This window comes from Manacus candei, unplaced genomic scaffold (genome assembly GCF_025592945.1).
Source record: "Manacus candei isolate 608988 ecotype Guabito, Panama unplaced genomic scaffold, ASM2559294v1 h1tg000034l, whole genome shotgun sequence".
NCBI lineage: Eukaryota > Metazoa > Chordata > Aves > Passeriformes > Pipridae > Manacus > Manacus candei.
In genome coordinates this window covers 2,670,190-2,694,948 of record NW_026138082.1, presented here as the reverse complement: position 1 = coordinate 2,694,948, position 24,759 = coordinate 2,670,190, and positions in this window count along the sequence as shown.

The following is a 24,759-nucleotide window of genomic DNA, read 5'->3' as shown; positions in this document are numbered from 1 at the left end:
TGGACCTGCATGTGGACCTTGATCAGTGAGGACTTACCATATGACCAGGTAGTAGCACGGCACCTTATACTGACTAAGAAAAAGGATGTACCAGGCTACTGTATTTTACATCTGCCCATTTCATCATATGACACCTTTCTTTATCTTTGGGTAGCATTAAATGGATTCACAGACACCATGGGAAGACAGTGGCAATGTGTTCATTCACAGAGAGCTAAGACAGCAAAGCAAAAAGCTTATTTCTGGACATCCAATTCCATAAGCTGTAGGAGACAATTGACTTTCACAATGAGACAGCTTTTCTGAGTTTCATATGTGTGTACTTTCTCTGAATCACTGTTTTTGACATTTCATTTAATATGTCATAAATTTGTACTGCAATTGATTGGTTATCATCAATCTTTCAATAATATATTGTTTTATCTATTCTTCATCATGTTTTGGTAAAAAAGGCAAATGCTCTTCATATTTTCTTTGGTTAATTTTATCAAGGGCAGCAGTTCTCAGGCCTAGAAACAGTACTTTTTCAGATTAAAAGGCTGTGGAAAATTTCTAGTTTTGTCCAAGGAGAGACATTCTAGACAAGGAAGAAACTAGTAGAATGATTTGAAAAAAACCCAGAAATATCCATTTAATCAACATGCAAAAGTCATTTGAAAGAAAAAGATTTGCATTTTTAATACAAGCAAATCCAAGCTAGATGTTCTCATGTTCCGATAGTTCATGAAACACTGACTAATAAATTGCAAAGCTTTCTAAATATCTTTCTATTTAGCAATATAAGGCACATATTTCATCTTGATGACAATATATTAGAAGTATGGAACAACAAATATAATTTGGAATTTTTTTTTACTCTAGAACATGAGAAATATCCACGGGCTGACTAATAACTCTGGTCACTTCTCTGTCTCACTCTTGTCCAGTCTGTGAAGGACTCTTAAATATGCAAATGCAAACAAGAAATAAGAAATAGGAAAGGTGTGGCTACATACAGAAAAGTGGATATCTAAAAATTTTACAAAAAAAAAAAAAAAGGATAGCAAAGTATAAGTTACAGCCTGTTCCAGGGCTATGAAACTAATCTGGAGCTTCCCCATCACCCTCAATGACCTTTGGATCAGACCACTGCCTCTGTGAAGAGCAGAGTTCTCATCTCTTGCAGAAACTGCCTATTCAACCCCAAAGCCAGTCTCTGTGCCATAGCCCCCCCATAGAGGGTGGGGTTGAATTCAGATCCCACTTCAGTCAGCACACCTGAGCTGAAATCCAGCCTATTTAGCAAACACAGAACATTGCTTATTGAAGCAGATATCCCGCTTATAATTCAAGCATCATGTGGATGGACTCTGTCCAATTCTCCTTTGAGTCCAACTGACCGAAATCAAATTGATCCGTCTACTGCTGCTGCTCTGTGACAGTCTGGCAGTACAAACCAGTTAAGAATTCAAGTGACCACTTGAAATGTACTTGGCTCAAGTATTAATGGTTACAAAGGGGACTGGGCAAGGTAGTGTGATCTACCCAGCACAGTCGTTTTAAGGTAGGGTCATGACCTCTAAAGCTTTTCTGTAGGTGACTCCATTGTTGCTCTGTGCAGCAATGAGAACAACAGACTGAACAGTGGACAACAGCTTGCGTATGTCACAGGAATTTTTCCAGTGTATTTCCTGCTCTGTAGGTGAAATAATTCACTCTGATTTCCCCGGCTTCTTTGCAATTCTATAAAAGGCAAAACCAATATGGAAACAGAGTGCTTATGGACAAGACAAAATCAGTGTTATGTCCTTTTGTAGTCCTTTCCAAATACAAAAAATCAATGGTGTGGTTTGGTGGCTTTCTTGTTTGTTTGTTTGTTTTGAAGTAAAACAGCTCTTGAAAAATTCTGATAATTCTGAAATTACTTGAATCTTCCACAATTTGAAATCTTTTAGCAACTTAAAAGATGTAATCTTTTTAGTAGGAACCTTTTCTAAGCAATTCTTAAATTTTTTTTTTCTGAAATGCTTTTGAAAGTTTTTTAATTTTTTAAGTGAGCTTACTCAAACTTGAAACAAATATAGGCTGCTATTCTGAACAATCTTTATGTTCTTTTACTGTGTAATGAAGTAACCCCTAGGGCTTACCAAGAACAAGATGAATTTAAATAAAAAATAATATGAACTGTTCAGTCACCTCAGCTTAACTGAAATAAAGATGAGGAATGTTTTTGTAAGTACTCATCCATTTGGAAACATACAGTTCAGTAGGTAAATGTATACATGGGTCCTCATATAAAATCACCATCCATGACTCCTGTAATTAACAAATTCCCAGTAGTTTCCCTGCATAACTCTCCATGCTGTTTTCATCTTTTCCCAATAGCCTTGGAAATCACGTAGGTTCCATTTGTAGCTGGTTCTTACTGGTGTGCAAGTATCTCAGCACTTCACTAGGTCACATTTCTTCTTATTACAGTCATACACTTCCAGCACAAACCACAAGATCAAAGCAGACTTCTATCTGCTGGGCAGCAGCAGAACTTTTTGAACAATTTGAAAACCTAGAGGCTTTCAGAGATCATTTACCTTTCCCTTTTTGTTATATCACCAAGGTTGCTGTTTTTTCAGAAAGACAAGAAAGGCTGGGGTCTTCCCATGGTTTGTTTTTTTGTGTATTAATTTGTATGCTTTAGCTTCATGCTTTTAGTTATCTGAAATATTAGCATACTTTGTCTTGGGAAGATCATCAAATTAGAAACACCATGTCACATCTTGTCCCTGAGCTCAAGACAGCATAATAATTGTGCTGCAGCAAATTAACTCCAGATTTCTGAGTATTACTTGTATTTATGACTGTCTGTGTATCGACAGCTTTAATCACTATAGTGCAACTGATGGTATCACTCGAATCAAAATGAGTTGTGATGTATGAACCCAAATTGTCATTTTGGCACTTCCATGAGACTAAAACCTCTAGCAGTTATTCCTCACTGATGGTTGCATCAGCAGGAAAGCAGGCTCTGAAGGGCTAATGTGTATAATGTCATGCCATCTTCTGTCAGTCATAAAAGTTAGAGCCACTCTGGTGCAATGTGCAGATGGGAAAAGGACCCTTACTGGCTAGCATAGAGTAGGAACGTCTGCAGGGTGCATTGATCTTTTTTGAGTGCTGGGACTCCTAAATTAGAGTTACAGCTGACCCTCTCGTGCTTTCTCTTCAACTAAACCAGAAGAAACAGAATATATAAATGCATAAATATATGTACATGATTATATTTTTATATATTTCCTTCCAGGAGCTAGATTATTCTCTTCTGTGTACTAATTTTTGTACTCTCTCTCTCTCACAAACACACACATACTTTAGACTGTAATTCATCAATATTTGGAGGAGCCTTAAGTTTGTTGTGTTTGTCCATGGCCTACCATTACAGTACCTACCCAGAGCTTCCATTGCATTTATGAAATATAAACAACAATTACCCTAAGAGTGATAAATACAGGATATATCCTACAAACTAATGTTGTAAGGCAGAGCTGAAATTTCTTTTTAAATCAATTTTATTAAGAAAAAATATTTACACTCTCCTCAGATACCACTTCACTATGATAACTTTACAAGATATTTAAGGTATGATATAAACAATTAAACACATTAAAGACGACAAGTTTTAGGTAGTTTATCTGTCTGACAGCTGCTTTTTTGTCCTTGTACATGTGCTGTGGGAACACCACTTATGATCCACACAGACTCAACCACGTGTCTCTGATACCCAGTGATTGTGTTCCCGGTGCTCCTGGTCCTTTGGCTGGCATTGTGTGGCTCTTCGTAACTCAGCCACAGACTTCTCCTGGATGATGGCAGCACTTAACGCTAAACACAAAGTTGTTCAAACAGTTCCTCTGGTAGCAGGGTGCCTGGTCCTTTGCAGTCATGCCTTTGAGCTGGCACAGTGCCCACTGCGGCAATAAAAGTCCAAAGGAGGGAATGGAGCCTGCATCCCACCACAACCCCACGTAAAGGGCACTGCAGCTTCCCGTCTCATAGGAATTGCCCACTCTGCAACCTGTACTTTCTACTGTCTGAATGGCTGTCTCTGAGCTTCCTGCAGCAAAACAAAACAGCACTGCAAGTGTCTCTCTCTTCCTTTTTTCTCACTACTTTGCTTCTACAGGGGGGTCTCTGAACTTGTGTGCTCATCTGGAATTAATATATCCAGAGTCTCTGCAAGAAGACTGGGGAAGTGGAGGAGGCCCGAGGGGGTAGTGTGAGTATTTGCCACTGATATACACATAAATCAGAACCACTGTATCACTCCGTTGGGTGTCTGAGGCAGGATCAAGGACAAAGGAACCTCAATTTGTGACCCTCTGCTCCTATCTTTTATGTATCTGGTCCTCAGATTTGTCTCAACAACCCTTAGCACAAGTAATAGCAAATGCCAAGGAGAGAAAGACATACATTTCTCAGCTCATCATAAACCAAGATGGATTATAGGCAGGCTATAAGGACTTGTTTATATCTATCTACCTGAACTTCAGAGTTGGTAAAGGCAAGGTAAGAAGACAGGGAGAAGGGGAAGGCAACTGCAGAAGTAGTGAGCACTACTCTCAAGTAGTTTTTTGATGTCATGCTGTTGTAGGAGCAGCTTGGCGCCAGCTGGTACAGCTGGGTATGTAACCCAGCAGAATATCACTCTGGTCAAACACCTCACTGCTGCATCTGTATCACAGGCAAGTGTTTGGCTTCTAGATTTCCCCTCTCCAGTGCAAGGAAGATATCAAGAGAAATGGGGAAGGAGACATGCCACTGTCTCCTCCAAACAATCTTTCTGAGAAAGTCTATCTTCTTGTGCACACACAGAGGTATATCTCAAAGGTGAGTGGGTTTTGTAGGTTTTTTTGTGAATTCACTGTGACTATAAGCCTGGAGAGCTTCCTTCTGTAAGGCTTTGCTTCAGCTTTAGATCCCTGGCACACTGGTGTCTTTGAGAGATCTACTCTAAATGGAAGAGGACCAGCTGAACGCTACATCTACAAGTGTCTACACTGCTTAAGTGTTACCTCAGTCCAGTTTGGATCACTGCAACTAGATTTCTCAGTGACAGCTCAATCAACAGGCCTGTCTCAAAAGTTTTAATGGATGCTCTCAAGTTTTCTCCCCTGTCTTACATAGTTCTGCAATAGACTTTGTCCTCTGCAATGGTTCATGGCCTCTAGCTTCAAGCTATAGCGTGCATGTCCTCAGTGTCAGGGCACAAAACCACTAGCTGGATGGGCTGCAAAACAACTCTGTCATTATTGCAATCACTCTGAACTGAAAAAAAAATTAACCCTCAAAAAAAGATAATCATTATGTCTTAAAGCCTGAGACATAACCCATGAGACCTAAAGAAACTCAGGGCCAACTGCTACAACGTAGCTAATCAGCTCTAGAAACACTGGAATGGCACTGTGTGGGTGGAGAATATTCTGCTACCTTTTTGTCTAGGAACCACTTTGTTCAGTCTGCAATACAGTCACAGCCACATAGAACCCAGCCTTGACATCATGCTGTAGTATATGGTTCTTATTGTTCTCTTATCATTACTAAGTCTAAGAACTGTTGCCAGTTTCATTTACAAATTATGGGAATGAAGCGGAAATTATGTGATGGGCTTACCCAGAACCAAGCTCAGGTCTTTTGCACTTAACCCTCAGCTAGGTGCTCTCTTATTTTGCCTAGGACCTTGAATAAACATACAGGCTTTAGAAGGGGAATTGGCAGAGAAAAGGGAGATCTGCTCAAAGAGGGAGTTTTGGTCTTAGATTGTGTTAGAAACAGTAAATTTGTGTTTGCAAATAAAGAGAAGATGATGAGGTCCAAAGTTTTGATACTGATCATCAAGAATATAGGAGCTTTATGACAAATTTATTGTAGAAATAAAAAAGTTGAGAAGGTTTTCTGAGGTAGAAAACCTAAATTTGACTCAGTAAGTCACTGTGCTGATTTGCATTTCTAAAAATAACCATCATATCAGAACATAGATTTGGCCCACTGGGGGAACTTATTAGTCAATCCTGTCTGGTATTCAGCCTGAATAGTAACAAGTAGCACGTGGTGATCAAATGGAATAACAGACAAAACGTGCTGTCCTTACCCAATCAGGCATTGCTACACATGGAATGAAGCATTTCTTTCCAGCTCTCACTGCTGATGGCTTTGTGCCTTCAAGTATTAGGCTGAATTATCCTTATCTCCTGCAAAGCTATATATATTATTTTGCTGTTGTAAAATCTGGCATTAAAAGGGGTTTTTTTTTACACATTAACCTTAGGTTGATTGTGAGGATTGGAACTACTGGACTTTCCAACACCATGATATTCTAAAAATACCACAGAAAGCCTTGACTGTTCATGTGGAAAGCAACAGACACTCAAATTCTTGGAACAAGGTGTAAAGTTTGCTTTCAGTTGAGTTATGGTGTTATGATTGCAGCTAGTCATCTGGGAGCAAAGCTGAGCAAACAGAGCTGATGGGAGATCTGTTGATCGAATGAGAAGAATGAGTATTTTCCAGACCTCCTACTCATCTGTACTGACAGATTCTGACATCTCCATTTTGTATGGTCAAGAAAGTCATTGCCCGGGGTGATGGATCAGAGCTAACTGAGGCATATCATCTACAAAGCAGCAAAAAGTAGCCAGCAGTTGCCTTTTCTTTCTTGTGCTAATAAGTTTCTATCAGAGCAGAAAAGGCAGGCTCATGCGCTCCTGAACCTGTATTTGTCCTAAGGGAACACCAATGACAAACTCCTCTTCAATATTTTTTTCCTGACAATAAAACCTTTCTGGAAATTATGTGAAGAAATAACTTGCAGGCAGAAATAAATGACATTGACTAAGAGAAAACACCACTTTAGTTTGTTCCTTGGACCCAATGCATCTCTTTAAGGTTGCAAATGTTTTTAATACTCAGGCAGTATAGACAACCTCAGCTGTAGATGCCAACTGGTCGTGTTCTCAAGTGGTATCTAGGCAAGGACAATGCATGTAGCATCACGGTGTTTTTTGAAACATACATCTCCAAAAAAAAAAAAGGAACGTCCAAGAAAGAGGTAAGTAGTCAGATAAAACAATTCCCCACTTTTTCTTTTTGTTTTTCAATTTAGCACCAGAAATACTTAACAAGGACAGCTTAAGAAATATTCATGTCATCAGTATGGCTCTGAGTGGGGAAGAAAAGGAGTACACAATGAAGAAAATGGTATCTGTCATGCTCACTGGTTTTTAGTATTTGCTTTCCAACTCTGCTAATGACTTGTGCCATATCTGTTTCTGTTGTCAGAGCTGCACAGTTTGTAATTGCCTTGAAGTCACTTTCAACTTGCAGATTAGGAAAGTGACAAAAGTACATACATTTTCTCAGCAAATCACGTTCTCTGGCAGCCCTCTAGCCTAGTCCAGAAGCTATTCATATTTATCATCATCTATCTGAAGTTGTACTGCTTCCAAAGGAGTTCTTTGCTTTTGTGCAACAGAGCTGTCACTCTCTCAATATCAGTAACTCCAAAATGAGCAGCTAATATATCCTGGCAGTGATTCCAGGAGGCCTGGATGCTACACAATCATAATCAAGTTTTTCCAGAAGATGAAGGGCTTGCTATTGTGGTTAACAAGGGAGACCCCTTCCTGACACTCCTTCCAAACATGTTGGCTTTATTTTTAACTTCCATTTACTTTAGTGTCACCTTTGGCACCAGGGCTAAAGCTGATCATTGCCAGCTAAAAGTGTCAATGCCTAGACAGGCACTGCTTGGGAGTCGCCAAAGTGCATCACTCTGCAGCTCACAAATCACTGGCAGTTAGGCACTGCCACTCTGTTTAGGGGCACTTAAATAAATCCCATAAGCCTCAGAGGCTCCAGCCTGCTGCCACCTGTAGGAGTGAGCAGCAGTTTTTCTGGCACTGAGACAGAACATAGAATCACAGAATCATAGAATCACAAAATACTAGGTAGGAAAGGACCTCAAGGATCATCTGGTCCAACAAAATCTTAAAAAGTCCAGTGTTGGGGAATCCACAACTTCCCTAGGGATATTATTCTAATGGTTGATTGTTCTCATTGTGAAAAATTTTCCTCATGTCCAATTGGAATTTTTCCAGAAGCAACTTGTACCCAATACCCCTTGTCTTTTCTGTATGACTCCTTGTGAAAAGGGAGTCTCCATCTTTGAAGATGCTCAGAAATAGCTCTGTAGTTACACAGCTGAGTAGGGAAGCAATTTGATCTTTCAGATTCCCTTCCCTTGGTTTTCACACGTCTCAGTCCGGGGATGTCTTATGGCCAGACCACTGTAAATTAGCAGCCACCATGCTAAGTTTAGTGGCCTTTTAAGCTTTTCAGAGTTTCTGTCGCTTGCCATTTTTTACCAATCCACACAAGTGTTGCTTTGTTTCCAAAGGCACCCAAATGCATCTAAAAGTCTGTCCCTGGTTGAAAGTGAAAGATATATCTTTTTTAAAATTTGTACATTTTCACTTAGATGAAAATCCTGCTTTCAGCTACAGCTTTGCAGTGGATTATAGGATAACTTCAAAACTGCAAACAATATGCATGATAAGCAGTTATGATACACTTTAACTACTCTGAGGAAGGACAGCTCTTCCAGCCATGGGAGTTTTCACTCTCATATGTTGTTGGACTGTTATGGTTACCCCAAGGTGTACCCAAATACTAGTGAGTACACACGGAGCTGCCTCAAACCCTGCAGAACCCCAACTACCAAAATGACCCATCATGGCCAAGGGAAACACTACTCATTGACAACTTCAAGCTGCTCTGACATGCATTAAGAATTACCCATCACAAATTGTTCCATAACGTGGGAAAACAGTTGCGGATTTATTCTTTTCTCTTTTGTCAACCTGTGCCAAATATTTGCAGCTCAGGCTGTAAGGGAACTGGGGATTTCATGCAGGGATACCTTGAATTTCTCAATTCCATGCATTTGTAATTATTTTTTTTGTTCATCCAGGACACCCTGCTGCCATCATGTCAGCTATTAATAGTATTATTCTCTCTCCATGAGCCGTATGGCATACTTTCAGGAGCCATAAAGGTTATATCTGCACTGATTACTGTGCTTACGTGTTAGAAGCTCTCTCTCCTGCCTCCACAGAAACAGCACAGCAGCCTTGAGAAAGTGGTTTAAACATAGCCATAGGCCAAATTCACTCCTGTGGTAACCATTAAACTATAAAGTTAGTCCAGGCATGCATTTGGCCTTATTTGTCAGCAGTTCTTTCAAAACCTCTCTCTGCTTCAGTCTGGAGGAAACTGGTGGCAACATGCCATCAGCAGCTGACTAGCATGACACTTGGTCCAGAAATGGGGTGAGTGGGGTTATCGGGAGATAACATCATTGTCACCATTTAGTCACCATCTTCCCTGGCTGGGTTACCATGGAGTTGTAGCATATGCTACACAAAATAACAATGTTATTTTAGGAAAACTATGCAACGAACTTCTGTGCTTAGTCCACCAGGCTCCCTGCATGCTGATTGCTGGGATGCTAACTAACTGGAGCTTACAGGTTTGCCATCGATGGAAACCCCAAAAGTTCACATTTTACCAAACTTCATGATGCACCTCTATGGCATGGGTATAAGACATAGTTATGCATGACCAATATTAGCTGAACGTTCTTAGGTTGTATCTGTGGAAAATTAGCATTTCCCCCTGAAATGCTTGACTGGCGTTGTGTCAGTCCTCTGGAGAGAGAGACAAAATTACAAAAGCTTTTTTTTTTCTTTGTTTCCATGTACCATAGCCAACAATGTTGTACATTATTAGCCCATAGCACAATTTCTAAAATTGGAATTTCCATTGCTTGCAAGGCAGACTAACTGTTTTCTTTTTGGAAAGGCTCTATCTCTCTCTGCTGCCTTTCTCCTATACCTCTCCAAAACATGTGTTTTCAATCTTTTTCATTCATATGTAAGAAATCACTGTTGACAGACATTTTTCCTTTGCATTTTTTCTCTCACTAACCTTCTAAAAAAATAAAATATATATAAGGAAGAGAAGCCAGAGATGGATTCACTGGTATGATAGAAGAGAGAAGAGGAAATAAAAAGAATAAATAAATTCCTCTATTCAAATGTGAGTCTGCCAGACTGTAAATCATAGATTTCCTAAAATCCGGAAATGTTCAGGTCATTTGTCCTTTTCTTCTTTTGTGCTTCAGGGTGCAATCTGGAAGATATGGTGCCAAATCATTGTGAGGAAAGTTGTTGTTCCCAGTATCTTCAGTTGGCAGTAGAAACACCAGTTCTAGGAAGTCTCCCAGGGAAGTTGCTTATTATACCTCCACTCTAATTTTAGAGACAAGACATTTGGATAATGTGAGCATTCATCCACTTTACAAGCAGCCTCTGGTAACAGAACCTGTCCAGAGCCTTTCAAGGGTCATGTGTGTCTCCCAGAAGTTCTGGATTTCAAGTGATGATCTTTAAAAGCGTGGATGACTTCTTATTACCCCATTTAAAGTGGCTGTGACATAATCAAGCTCCAAGTTAACAACTATGGGAAAGAGTTTCTAGAAATTAATAGTGTCTGTGAGCATGAAAAAAAAAAAAAGGACAAGGACATCTCAGTTTCTGAGGCTCAGTCTAGCAGATGAGACTCACATTCAGTCATACGGTTACTCCAAATGGTACTTACTAACTACAACCAACAAAAAGAGATGCATTTTATGAATCACTATTCACATCTCTGATCTCTATGGACTTTGTTAGCTTAGTCCCCCAGTGTAACTCCTCCATAGCCAGAGATCTTTGTCATGAGTCTGGCTGGCCTCCCAGCAACACCTACTTCCATCTGAACTGAATGCCATGAGATCCCACCCAGAGAAGTCAAGGCTCCCTGGGAACAATGAGTAATTCTTGGGAGACGCCACTGGTAGGCTGCTGCTGTGGCACGGGAAAGCTGATAACATCTCCTGAGCCACAGCGGCCCTTTGTGTCAGCAGACACAAGTGGGATGTTTCTTCTTAAGCTTTCCAGAGTCAGAGGAAGTAGACCTTGAAACACAATGCTCATTGAAATAGACTTTCATCTGGGGGATCTCACAGCGTAAGTGCCGCTCCGTGATGTGCTTTCCATCTGCAGCCGAGGCCTCCTGATGCATTTCCTCTGTTTGTTCCAGAGGGATGGATGGCAGCACCTTAAAGCAGGCACAAATTGTACTGGACGGTGGGCATTATTCTGGGCTGCGGAAAACAGTAGACATTAGTAATAACAGTATCCTCAGGAGCCTCTGGTGGAAGCGGATGACATGTCGAATTACCTCCTCTTTCTCGTTCCCTCTCCATAAGAATAGCACTCTCATTATGGAAGGGTTTAAAAGCATTTCACATCCAACTGTGGTGATGCGATGTGTTCTGTTTTTCAGAGTTTCTCTTGGAAAGGAAAGTCCACCTACACTTAGGATGCTAACGATGCTAAGGAGTTTAAGATCCGGAGAGTAATATCACTTCAGCCATCAAATAGGACACTGTGAAAGCAACTCAGCCCAACAGTACATTTCTTGTCATATGGCCACAGTCCAGTCTTCAGACTGTGACTTTGCAGGATTTCTGGTTGTTTGTGGAGTCTTGTAATTAAGCCTAGGCTGGCTGCAAGTGTGAATGGGTACCCTATGAGTCTGCCATGTGGACAAGTATGTAATCAAATATGGGAGCATAAGGACAAAATGTAGTCATTTCAGAAGAGTAAATGTTCTCATCAAATCCTATGGAATAAATCCCCTTTTCTGCTATAGGGTCCAGTGGAAAGGCACATATGTTCTACTTAATCTTCCTGCCAGAAGTATTTCAAGAAGTCTCAAATTGCAGTGAGATGAGACTGGTATGGGGGAACTGGAAGTAATTTCTCTTTCACAAATCAATTACTGAGCCTTAGACCTGAGCCCAGTATATGGATCACAAGCAGCAGGTTTTGGTAGCTGGGGATAGCTCCACTACTTGGTCACCTTGAAAGGCTTATAGAGGGAGAAAAACACCAGACCAAAAAATTCATTGAATGTATGTGGGGATGGTGTACTGTGTGGGAGGAGGAAATTATTACCAAAAAAATAGCATCATCCCCTTATAGTCCACTTTGGTAACAAAATCCATTTTTAAATTTTCATACCTAGAAACATTTACTACTAGCAGATCTCCTCTGTGCTGATTATTCAGGCACTCTACATGCCATCCAGTCTGAAAGGTAGAAGAATGCGTCTTTTTACTCTTGATCACTGGTCTAGATCTATCTGGATCTAGACATCATGAGACTTCCTGGATGGGCTCAGAGCAGTGGGGTGAGGCTGAGCTGGGGCAGAGGCACAGCAGGCAGGGCGGGCAGACAGGAGGGCAGTCTGCCTGCCCCATGACACTGCTGGAGAAGAGTCACTGGAATCAGAACTTAGTGCAAAGGTAGACTGAAAGGAAAACCACACTAAAGAGTATAATAAAAAAAAAAAGTGAGAAAAGGGGGGAATTAAAAGTTTTATAAAAATCTATACTTTTTTTGCCAAAACAGATCAGACTATGCTAAACAAAGAGTATCAGGATACACATTAGAGAAATCAGAAGACTGTTAACTTATTGAAATATTAATTTACTGTAGTAAGGGGAAAGTAATGCAGCTCAGTGACCTAAGGAAATTTTTGCTTAAATGCTAGGAAGAAATATGACCAGTAAGAATTTTGATAATAGTATTAAGGATTACAAAGATGTCCAAAGACTTCAGTCAGGTTAGGCCTTTGCTGTGGGTAAGGCTGTATAAGCATATAGCGCCCATTCAAGAACACTATATAAAAAACTATCCTAAGAGCAGTTTTAAAGCTTCAGCTCAACAGTCATCTTACATAGCTGAGTATCTGATGAACAAACAAGACATATGTACATGGTTTTCTGTAATGTGACATCTATGCAACACTTTTTTTCCATGGCTGACATTGGGGTACCATCACAAACTGTAATGCCTCACATGGGGAAGTTCAGGATGAATTTACAGACCTGAATTAGGACAGGTCAACTCTTGATCTGACTTGACTAAGAGGGATCCTGGTTTAGACTGAGGCTATTCACATAATTATGACAGTTAAACCTAGGTGAAATAAATTCCAGCCTTGATATCTTTCACCAGAAAGCCAGTCATATTAGAAATGGCATTAGTGTTGTGAATAGAATATAATAGAAAACAAACCTGTAATTTACCTTATGAGATTAAGACATTATTTTAGAAGTTAGGTGCTGCTGAAATATATTGTTCCCACACTGCAGAAATCAAGGAGTGGACTGGTAAAGAATACCATGCTGTAAAGAGTGTTTTAAAATGACTGTGGCTTTTCAAAGTAAAACATATCTTTAAGATTGGCACTGATTAGAAAGCAGCCATGTCACTTCCAAACATGCCTAACCCTTTTCTGGGGCTTTTTGGATACTCTGTGTTAAAAGAAAGTACTTTGTGTTGGAAGGCTGAAGATCTCAGAGATACTTAATGTAATAATTCTTTTGATTCCTGACTCTGTATAAAGACTTGCTGTATTTTTAAATATTCTCAACGCATCTCTGAAGAGACATCTGCCTAAATCCCAAATCCATTCTTCGAGGAGTGAGTGCCTAAAAGGTTTGCACTGGCACTTGGTAGTGTACCTGAAGCAAAGTAAGGTGAGATTTCCTGGCAATGATTTAGAAGGAGGTGATGGAGGAATATAATATCTTATGTAAGTTGTAGCATTGTTGTTTATGCAGTTCCAGCTTCAGCCATCCTCCCACAAACTTGCCAGACTCAACAGCTGCTTCTGCTTTCTGTTATTTAATGTGGTATTTAAAGAACATCACAAATGAGACCAGTTTATTAATCAAAAGTCTAGAGTGTCAAGCAGAGTAGTTAAAGAGTAAACATGATATCATGACCTTTGGTATGACTGGTATTTATTTATTTCCATAGAGAACTGCCTACAGCTTTAGTCAAAAGGTAACAGTCAAAAGGACTTAAAAGAAGTCCTACCACACAGGGACTATCATCCCTTGGCCTCTCCTTTGTTTTTAGGTGATAGCAGTCTGAATCACTTCATGTAAAATTCATTGATTAAGTAACACATTTCATCAACATGGATCTGAATTGCTATGTCACAGTGCTGCATCTTTAGTAATTTGCCATATCATCTGAGACTATCATGTAGCAGGAGATCTGTAAAGCACCGTGGTGGGACAGACTATCACAGCATCTCTCAGTTACCTTGGATTGGGCAGGCAGTGAATAAGCAGAATAATACCAAATGTGAGAGTTGCTAGATAAAGTACGTCAACATAAGTACAGTTTAAATATTATAATCCTAAAGCAGCTTAAGTCCCTAACTGCCTCCACAGACACACAAATCCAACATTAAAATCTGAAAAACCTTAGCTCTGCTGTTGATTAAGTCTGGAGTTGCCTAAATTCTTCATGATACTTGCATTCCTCATAGGACATAAGCCAAAACACCTGGGTGGTGTTGAATAGCACAGTGGCACCAGCTGAGCTCCTGGGAAGAGACTGAGGCAGCTTATGGAGCAAGGCTTGCTTTCTTCTGCAGTTTTCCAGCCAGTTAGCTAAGCTCTGCTGCTTTGCTGTCCCCTCTGTCTTTTCCTCCCTGGTTGCTGCATTGGAAGAAGATGAGGGAGGGAACTTTAATCGGCTTTTCAGTGTCCTCTTGCCTTCTGTTCTTCGACGTTCAACCCCTCTCAGAGCTCCCTGTATCTTTGGAGAGAGCTGGCCTTCCTAGCTGAACCAAAAAGAATTGCAAACACCTCCCTAGTGACCTCCTCCCAACCCAAGCTGGCTGCATTGTTTGTGGTTGTCTTTTTGCCTCCGTGCATTCAGTGTACATCTGTTTAACAAAACTAACAGTGTGCAATTAAACCTACAATTTTTCTTACTCTCCGGGAGGCTGTTTTTGTGCTTCATTATGTTCCCCACGTCCCTATTCCTGAGTCAGTAAAGGCTGAAGCTTTTCAACGCAGTATGCTTTTGTTAGGGAGCTCATCCTCAAACTGACAACTAGCATTAATCTAACATCTAATTCATTGATAAAACCTGTTACAAAAAAAAGGCTGGAGGGGGAATCTACATCAAAAGCACTAAAAATAAAAATTTCTCCCTTAACTGGGACACCTGGGAACAAGACCACAGAATCAATGAGAAACAGAAGGCCACATCCCAGGTTCGCTGCCGAATAGCAGTGACTCTGTCCCCAGAAATGCCTTCTAGGCTGACCCTGTGCCCTTGAATCCCGTGTCCCCTGGCAGCCGCGGCGCAGGAACATCACGGCCCCTCGGGGTCCCTGCCTGCTGCCTCACCGCCGCCGGTGACGCACGGACCCGGGTGCAGCAGTCCAGGGAGTGGATTGGTGAGAGTCTGAAGAGCCCTCGGGAGCTTTGCCTTACGTAGAAAAAAAAGGGACAGAAAAAAAGTAGAGGCAGGGGTTTGGAGTCCCTAATCAGCAATGATTGCTTCCTGTCCAGAAGTCAGCTGTTTCCATACAATAGCCAAGCTGTTCAAGCTCCAGGCGCCATCCCAAGGTCATCACTTCTCTATTGTTGCTCCCCACCCCCATGGAAAATTCCTGGGCTCTTTTATGTATATAAGCGTATTTGTCTGGGGAGGTGAAGGGAGGAGGGCTGGCGTGGGGGGGTGGGGGGTGGGGGGGATGTTGTTGTTTGGTTTTTTTTTTAACTTGGAAAACTCACTCCTGCCTCTCGTGGTTGTGGAGGGATTTGGCACTTAACACTGACCCGAACTCGGTTTTTCAGGGCTTTTCGTTAGCTCTGCATCGATAGTGCCGGATGTGCCTCTTATCCCAACAATTTTTTAAGGTTCTTAAGGAGAATACTTGTCTGTGCTCTGTTATGTGGAGAATGTCCCATTCAAATCTGACATATTTTTTCCAACTTGCTTTTCTAGGAATTCCTGTGTGTAATTGCCCTCTGAGACAGTGAGAAATGAGGCCATAGAAGTTTCTAGACATTGTTCCCTTATAAAATATTTATTTTGTTACGTACACAAACTGCTTTGTCTTTTACATCTATATAGTGGAAACTGTGAAAGGAAGTATTTCATCCTTAGAAGCCATCAAGCCATCATCGATTCATTTTTGAGACCTGCCAAACAAAATTCTAAACCCTTCAGAATTCAGAAGTCCTGTAGAAAAATATTCATTTTGAGCAGCTTCTTTGATTTCTCTTAATTCTTCCAAATCCCCTTCACTAGACCAGAGCTGATCCTGTGCAACACTAAGCAACTTCTTAAAAACTAGTTATGGGTTGCTGCTGGTATCAGCTGGACAAAGAAGATTTAGCTCACTGAAGGTTCAATACCACTTATAGTTAAGTCTAAAGCTCCCAGAAGCTTTGACTGATTCACTATGAATTTTTCTGGGTAGGTGTAGTTTGCTAAGCGGAACTGGAAAAAAATTGAGGATTTCAGGAAGGGCCTATTTGCTCGCACCCTATGTGTGCAGTAATACCAAATGGGAACAGACTATTACCATATCTACAGTAGGATCTCTGAATGAGATATTGGCTTCTCAGGATGTTCAGTGGTGATTGTGGTCTCACAATGTCATCTCTGGTGTCACTTACTGCTAATGAAACAATTGTGCTCCTCAATCTGTGGCTTACACAAAATTTGGGACAACTCAGTGCTTTAACATGCAACAATTGAAGGAGGCCAAGTTAGACAAAAACTGTATTTAGTTATGAAAAATGTTTTTTCTGATCTATCCTTTTTTCTTTTTCTTTTTTTTTTCCCCCAAATGAACATGTATTTATTGTCCCTACTGCTGTTGAAGCAAGCAAGGCTGAGCCACAGAAATGCACCTTACTGTGTCTTGGTTTGGGCGTGAGGGCATTTGCTTGGATATACAGACTTCCTTCATCTTGTAAACTATCAGTGCTTGTAACTCACCCTTTAATTCCTCTCTAGGTGATTTTTTGCAGTTTGTGCTTCTTAAGTTTCCTCAGGGGCACAGAAATCTGCTGCTCAGCTGCCATCCAAGTTCATGAATATTTGTACCTCTCAGACTTCTCTTCAGTAGAATGTAGCCAGACAGGCTTCATAGTTCTGCTGGGAACAATCGCTTTTAAAACACTTTTGTTTCAAGGCTTCTTCACAGTTGTATGGGCTCTGACTATGTCTTCTCCAGTACATTATTGTATTGCACTGTAATAGTTTCTTTGGGGCCATTTCTAGCTGTTGAATAGATTATCATTCTCTCATTAGGCAAGCCACCAAAAAACCCCTCTCTGATGACTGTGTCATTTTGAAAATCCCGAGTAAGTTACTATTGAATGTGAAGCTTGTGTAGTAAACATAGTAAATTATATGAGTTTTAGATTCTGAGAATAGATTTTTGTACTATTTGAGTTGATTTATAAAAAATATTTTGGTAGTAAACCATTGCTTTGTCATGTTAGCAGAGTTTTGAAGTGACAGGTAGAAACTTAAGCACAAAAGGCTGAAGAGATTTACATATGGCATCTGGACACTGCCCTTTTACCCTTTCTTTGATGACTGTCACTATGATATTATGTCGTGTCATTAGGATTATACTTCTGCTACGTCCAGCTTTTAATTAAAGGTTCTCTTTCAGTGTTTTTCAAAAAATTCAAGAAAACTCAAGAAAAGGCCCTTCTATCCCAAGGATGATTTTTCATGTGTAGTATTTATTGCCAGCACATGATACCCAAGTCCTTTCTACTAACTATGGTATTCTTTGTCATTACAGAATGTCTGCACTTATAAAGTTTACTTGTTCTTGTTTTCCAGAAACTGTTAAGTCCTCAGTTGCCCACAATGAGGCTTAATACAGATTTCCCCACAATCTCTGCAGTAATGGCTCAGAGAACTACAGTTCTTAACAACATGGTCCTAGGGTTTCAGAAATTAATGTCACAGCTTTATATTCAACATTGATTCTTAATGAAAACACTGAAGCACATATTTAAATACTTTAGTGCAAAAGCATTGACAAATAATTTTAGAATTATGAAAGAAAATGAGAAATTTCAGTGAATGTATAAGATACTCAAAGAAAGAGGATGAAATGGCAATAATTTGGGATGTGTAAGAGATGAATTTGGAGTTTTATTTTATTTTATTTAAAGATGAGGTTTGCCTTCAGATGTTATTATATTCCACAATAATGTTTCTGGAAAGATTGACTTCCTTACTTTTGCTGTGAGGGAGCAGCACCCATGCTGCTATTTTCCAGATGGGTTAATAGGTAATATTCTAATATTTTATGTGTGTTTATCTTCTCTTCCTAGGTTTCATTTATACCTTTGAAGAAGATGATCCCTTCCTGCCATGATCCAATACCTAGTTTATTAAAATCTTGCCAATGACTTACATTCTTACGCTCAAAATTGCTGTTGTGTAGGTGAAGCCCTTTAGAATAATGACTATGACAAAACTTTTAAAAATCCCTCAAGTACTTAATTTTATTACTGAAGAGCTGGAGTAATAACAAGAATACTCTAAGTTGTAATAAAAATGTAAGAAGATTTTTATAAGAGTATAAATCACTTTTTAACTACAGTCTGTTTCGAATTATCAAAGGCAATAGAGAAAGGGAGAAGGGGAGCAGAAATGAGAAGCAATAGCACAGGAAATATAAACCATATGTAAGCTAGACTATGAAAATACACCAACATATTCACCTTCAAAAAACTTGCAAACACATTTCCATGGAGAGCAGAAATACCTGTAAGCAGCAGCTGGTCACTTGGGGCCCAGTACATGTGGCTTTTTCTCCCCCGTGACTGAGCCCAAGACATGGCACTACCCCCACACTGCTGGGGTAAGGTGGAAACTGGTCACAGGTGACTGAGGGTGACTGTACCAGGAGTGCCTGGGAGGTAACCTCCAGGTAGGTTAGCCATACCCGGGTGAAAGCAAAGTACAGCACGCTATGTTTTTCACATGTGTGGTACTCAGCAGCTCTGATGGATGCAGGCACTCTGTGGTGGACTGGGACTTTCCCATGTAGCATCCACCACCACATGGGAACTGATGAACACAGATGTTTCCCCCCATTGCAAGAGAGGATGAGACCTCACCTTGCAGCAGGAAGCTGTACAGGACAAGTCTGTGCAAACACACAGTTCCTGTGGAGCAGCTAGAACCAGGTAACCACCTATAAAGGCCATTTTTTTTTCAATTTGTGGCATCTGGCTCCTCTTTAAGAAAGGGAAATAGAGCTAAGCTTACTGGTGACATGAGCTTAGGCAGCAATTTCTATGGTCCTGCTCTATTTGTCTAAAACTCAAAAAATAGCTGTAGCATAAAGGAGCATTCTTGGTGCTACTCCTTATCCTCTACTTTCCAGGAACCCCACTGCATGGATGAGTTCCTGTTGACACTTTATACAAATCAGGTTTTTCTTCCTTGGCCTGTGATTCTCATAAAAAAGAAGCTTCTTTTACCACTACCTAAAAATAAAGAACACTAACAAAATGCTCTGATCAAAGTGATTCATTAATCAGCAGAATGATTTTTGTATGTTGCTACTTTGTATGTGAGAACCATTACACAAGGAGAGAGACTGTGAATAGACATAGTGTTTACATAGTAACAAAGTATAAGGTTGCTCCTTGTCAATAAAACAGTACTGAATCCTCATGATACACCAACATGTGCATGGTAGCCGATGACACATCACTGCTGCCTACATTAGCACAGCAAAGATGCTTTGTTCTCTGATGTCATGGGTTTCAAATCCCAGCTGGGGATTTACTGACTAAGCCACAGTGAGCTGCTATGAGTTCCCTCCCAAAAGGAGAAGAGAAATAGAACGGCTTTCTCCTTTTCATTTCGTTTCAGAAATACTGCTAAGCGCTCAGAGTTATTTCCCTGTTGGTACCAAAATATTACTGAATTCTTGCCGACAAGAGCTACATACACCTACCAGTGGAGAAAAGGCTCATTAACCACCCCAGGATAAGGCATAATAGCAATTCCTCTCAACTCAGATATATAAATCACAGATTAAATCCTCATTCAAATAAATTTACTACCACAAGTTGGAACTAGTAATTGCTCACCATTTTTCTGTAGCAGGACACTTGTTCCCCTGCACAAATGCAGAGTGAGGAATTCCAGTTTTACTGTCAGGTAGCCACTTCTTAAACTCTTCTCTTGTGTTTCTTCAAGTTCTTGTCTTTTAGTAATGGCACAACATATATTGTGTATGGAAGGTGTTAGAACATACAAGCCTTGTACAAACACTCACACAGAAAACCATTTTTTATGCCTTCTTCCCTGTGAGATGACGGTAATACAAGTGTGTCACCACAGCTGAGGCTGGTGAACTTCTACAGCAGGTCCTTTATGCTGTAAACTAAAACAGTCAAGGACTGAGGCCTGGACTCTTATTGTCACTTGTGACTTTTTTGAATGATGATCTCAAAGCACTACACAATGGTTGAAGAATTAGCCTCACAGCATTCCTAGAAAGCAGGGATTATTACTTCATTGTTAAAGTGGAAAGTCTCATAAAAATTGTGACTTGTACATGGTCACACAGGGAGGAGTCCAGAAAAGGAAAAAAAGGTCTAACCAGTGACATAAATTTATCATCTTTGCTTCCTAGTTATTTGCTGCCTGATATTGGGCACTTCATATTCTAACATGCCAGAGAAGTGCCTTAAAACTTCATTTGTATATGGACAGCAGATAGAGATACTTAGATCGAAAGGATAACTAACAACTTATTTCTGTTGTCAAAAAGCATAGACTGAAGTCAGGTGGCACCTGGGTCAGTTGGCACCTGGGTCAGGCAGCGTTTGCAAATGCCTGGCTTTCCAGAGGGGTGTCAGGAGAGCAACTGCCAGCCTGGCTTTTCCTCCTGCACCATCAGTCAAAATCACTTCACAAAAACAATGTAAAGAAGGGAAAAGTGGGTTCTGGGAGGAAAAAGCAAAAATTAAGCAACCCCAGAGAGTGAAAACATTCAAAAATCATATGACTCCTGAGTGCTGTCACATCTCTTCCCCAGCATAAGGGACAGGTAGGGGTCAAAAGGCTAAATTCCTGGTCCCCAGGAATGGGTAAGTCTTGAAAAAATTCTAAAACTAAAAGAGGATATGAAACAAGACCAAGCTCTGAAATGGAAGGCTGAAAAATCAGAGTGAAGATAAAAACTGAAGGACAGTGTGAGAGAACTAAGGAAAAATACTGAGCAAGAATTAAAAACGGATTATAATTGGCCTAGTGTTTCAGGTGTCCACAAGGGTCAGCCAGAAAAAGTGAAAAGTAAAGTTGAAAAGTGAAAAGTGTTGTCTCATTCTTTATTCTAGAAAAATCAATGAGACCTTATTTCTTCAGAGCATATGAAGAAAGAAGTCTTTCACAGATGCAGAGATTGTAGCACATCAGATGAGGGGGTTATGAAAGTTCAAACACACCCAAAATCTGTCAGGTCCGTAACTACCCATTTTGGATCTAAGTGCACACCATACTAGGGGTACAAGCAGGGGTGTTGCAGGAAAAGTAACTATTAGTTGTGTTTAAAATAGCACCAACCCTTCCTATCTTACTGGCATTGACTACAGGGACCAGCACACCCACTCAGGCCTGCCTTGTGCTTCAAATATTTTACTGCTCTGGCTATTTAGATTAGAGATATGATTTCTTTTTAACTGGAGTTACCATGGCACTAAAATCCCTCAGGTAGAGACCACTGTACAGGCATATAAATATGACCATATTAATGGTCATTCGGCATTCCTTTCAATTTCCATTTGGAATTAGGCAAAGCAGTATAAAATAATATTGTATTTCTAACCCATGCAAATTCAGAGACTGCTGTATTATTTTAAGTTCACCAGGCAACAGTTAGATTTTCTGGATTTATCATTATACCTAGATGGGAAACTAATGGTACAGTTGCAGTGCATTTAATTAAGTTTCATCATCAGTTAATAAAGGTTGACCAGTCATTATTAGCATCATTATTGCTGTCTCAAAATGGATCTCTGTAAAACCTGCTAAGCATTGCACACACACTGCATGAACCTTGCAGACATGCTCTGGATGGGACCGTACCTGGCTAGACAACCCCACTGTCAGACCTGGGCACAACCTGCTCAAAGGATCTTTGTGGCAGGAGGAAGATGTTGGCAGCTGGAAGGCAGAGGCTCAGTCTGTGAGGTTCCTGCCTCAGGAAGGGAAGGAGAGGGGCAGTGCAGCACTGCAGCTGGGGGCTGCGGGGAGAAACTTGCTACTGCTGGTGCCGGTGGTGATGCCGGTGCTAGTGCTGACATGGGAGGCAGTGGTGGTCGCTCCTCCAGATGGTCCTGGCCCTTCTGAGATTCCTTTCCCTCATTCCCCAAAATGTAACCACAGATCCCAAACACCCTCAGCCTTACTTTCTGGGTGCCCTTTGCTACAGGGCTAGTGCCATTTGCTGGCTCTCAGCTCTTCCCAGTTGAGGAGCAGCTCTGGTGGCAGCTGGCCTCCTGAATCATAGAATCACAGAAACATTTGGGTCGTAAGGGACATTAAAGATCACCTCATTCCAACCCCCCTGCTGTGGACAGTGACACCTTCCTCTAGACCAGGTTGCCTAAAGCTTCATTCAACCTGGCCTTGAATGCTTTCAGGAATGGGGCATCCAGAACTTCTCTGCGCAACCTGTTCCAGTGCCTCATTACCCTCATAGTAAAGAATTTTTTCCTAACATCTAATATAAACCTAGCCTATTTCAGATTGAAGCCATTTTCCCTTGTCCTATCACTACCTGCCCTTGTAAAAAGTCCCTCTTCAGGTTTCTTGTAGCCCCTTTTACGTAATGTGTGTAGACCAAGTCCTGGGAAGATATGAGAAGAGATTGGTACTTGAGAAGGAGGCTACTCTAGAGCAAAGGGACCAAGTCCCTGCTGCACTTCCACCTGCTTGGAGCAAGAAAGAGTATGATCATGCTTAAGCACTCAGCAATAAGCCTGTGCTTGCACATTGAAATCAGCTATGTAGTTCTGATCTAAATATAGAAGAGGGAGAATCAGCCCCAACCTGAGTTGGGTCCTGAAAAATCTATTTATGGCATTCTTTGCTATACAAATTGTCCTGCAAGCTCAGCAGAACCAATTACCCACTGCATTTATGGGCTGCCAATAGCAGTTTTCTGTGCTTCTGCCAGCACAATCTTTCAGGCTTTTTTCTTCTTCACATCTATCTGCAGCAGGGACGCTAGACTGGGAGCAGGGACTCAACCACAGCCAACATTTGATCCCGTACATAATGATGTCCTGCTCTGAGCATGTGTGGACAAGGCTTTCCTTAAGGAGCTATAAAGTAGGTTGTACTCACACTCCACAGAAGTCATGTGTGGAGAACAATTGGATGGGAGAGAAGGAGGGCGACATAGATCCATCTCTGCCCAACTCTGAGGATGAATATTAAGAGTGTCCTCATTCCATATGTGCCTCCTACTTTGTCTTAATGGGTTGGCAAGGAAAAAACACCAGTGCCTGAATGAAAAAGTATGTTTACATCTCTTTAATCCATTCGCAACCAAACACCCATCATTAACTGCAGCTGGCACTATACATAATTAAAGGGTCTATTTTTGTGTTCCACTATCTCTCCATCATTATGGAGTGTTTGTGAAGTGCAGCATTTCTGTGTGTATGTTTGAAGAAGCAAGGGATCTGCCATTTTCTCCATTTCCTAATATATCACATACATTTTTATTTCTGTCCAAACAGCATTAGCTGCCTCTCTTCTACCATACAGCCAACTCCACCAAGATAAAAAAAAGCAAAGATGAAACTTTGTAAAGCACCCTCACAGACAAATGAGGTATCTGACAAGACACCATTTTTCGCTCTGTCATCTTTCTTACCTGTAAGTCTGGGATACTTTGAAATAAAAAGTAATGACGTGAAACAGAGTTTAGAGCCAGCAAAGAACTTTACAAATGTTTGCTATTTTGCTGTCAGTCACAGAACTGTTAATTAGAATTCCTATATATCATTATAGACAGAGAGAGGGTCAAGAGTAACTGAATTTTAGAGTGACAGGAAAACCCTACAATTTCTCTCTTAAGTCAGTTCCTTCTCACTCTATGATGCTGGCAGGAGAATGACTTCAAACTACCAAACGGAAATTGAAGCTTTGGAAAAAACCCCCACCAAAACCTACAAAATTTAGAAATTAAAGGACTATAATACATTAATGTCAATAGTTAGCTTGGTACTTACCATAATCCTTTAATGAAAATTTTGCCAAAGTGTTTTGCAAAATAGATACTAGTGATGTTTGATTTACATTTATCCAATGTGCTTCATAAAGTTGTCCATTAAGATTCCTGGGTTATTTTACCCCACATATTTGCAAAGTGTTTAAATCAAGACATTTGGATCTAACTCTAACAATAGTAAAATACGAAAATAGAAGGGATAACAATAAAAAAAACCCAGCATTTTATTTTAGATAATAATTTTATAGCAATAAGCTAATTTAGCATCTTAAATTACAAAGAAAAACAAAATAGACAAAAATATGCATATCTTCTGATCTTTACAGATATCAGTCCTATTTTTTTACAGTCTTTCATGTGCTTACCTTCCTTTTAGTCTTAACGATGAACTACAAAGTTATGAAAACTGCACATCACTGATTTGTTTGCTACTATCAGCTCTGATAGGAGCTTTCAACATACGTATCGCTTGTGATTTTTTATTTAAAATGCTGCTTCTCCATTGTC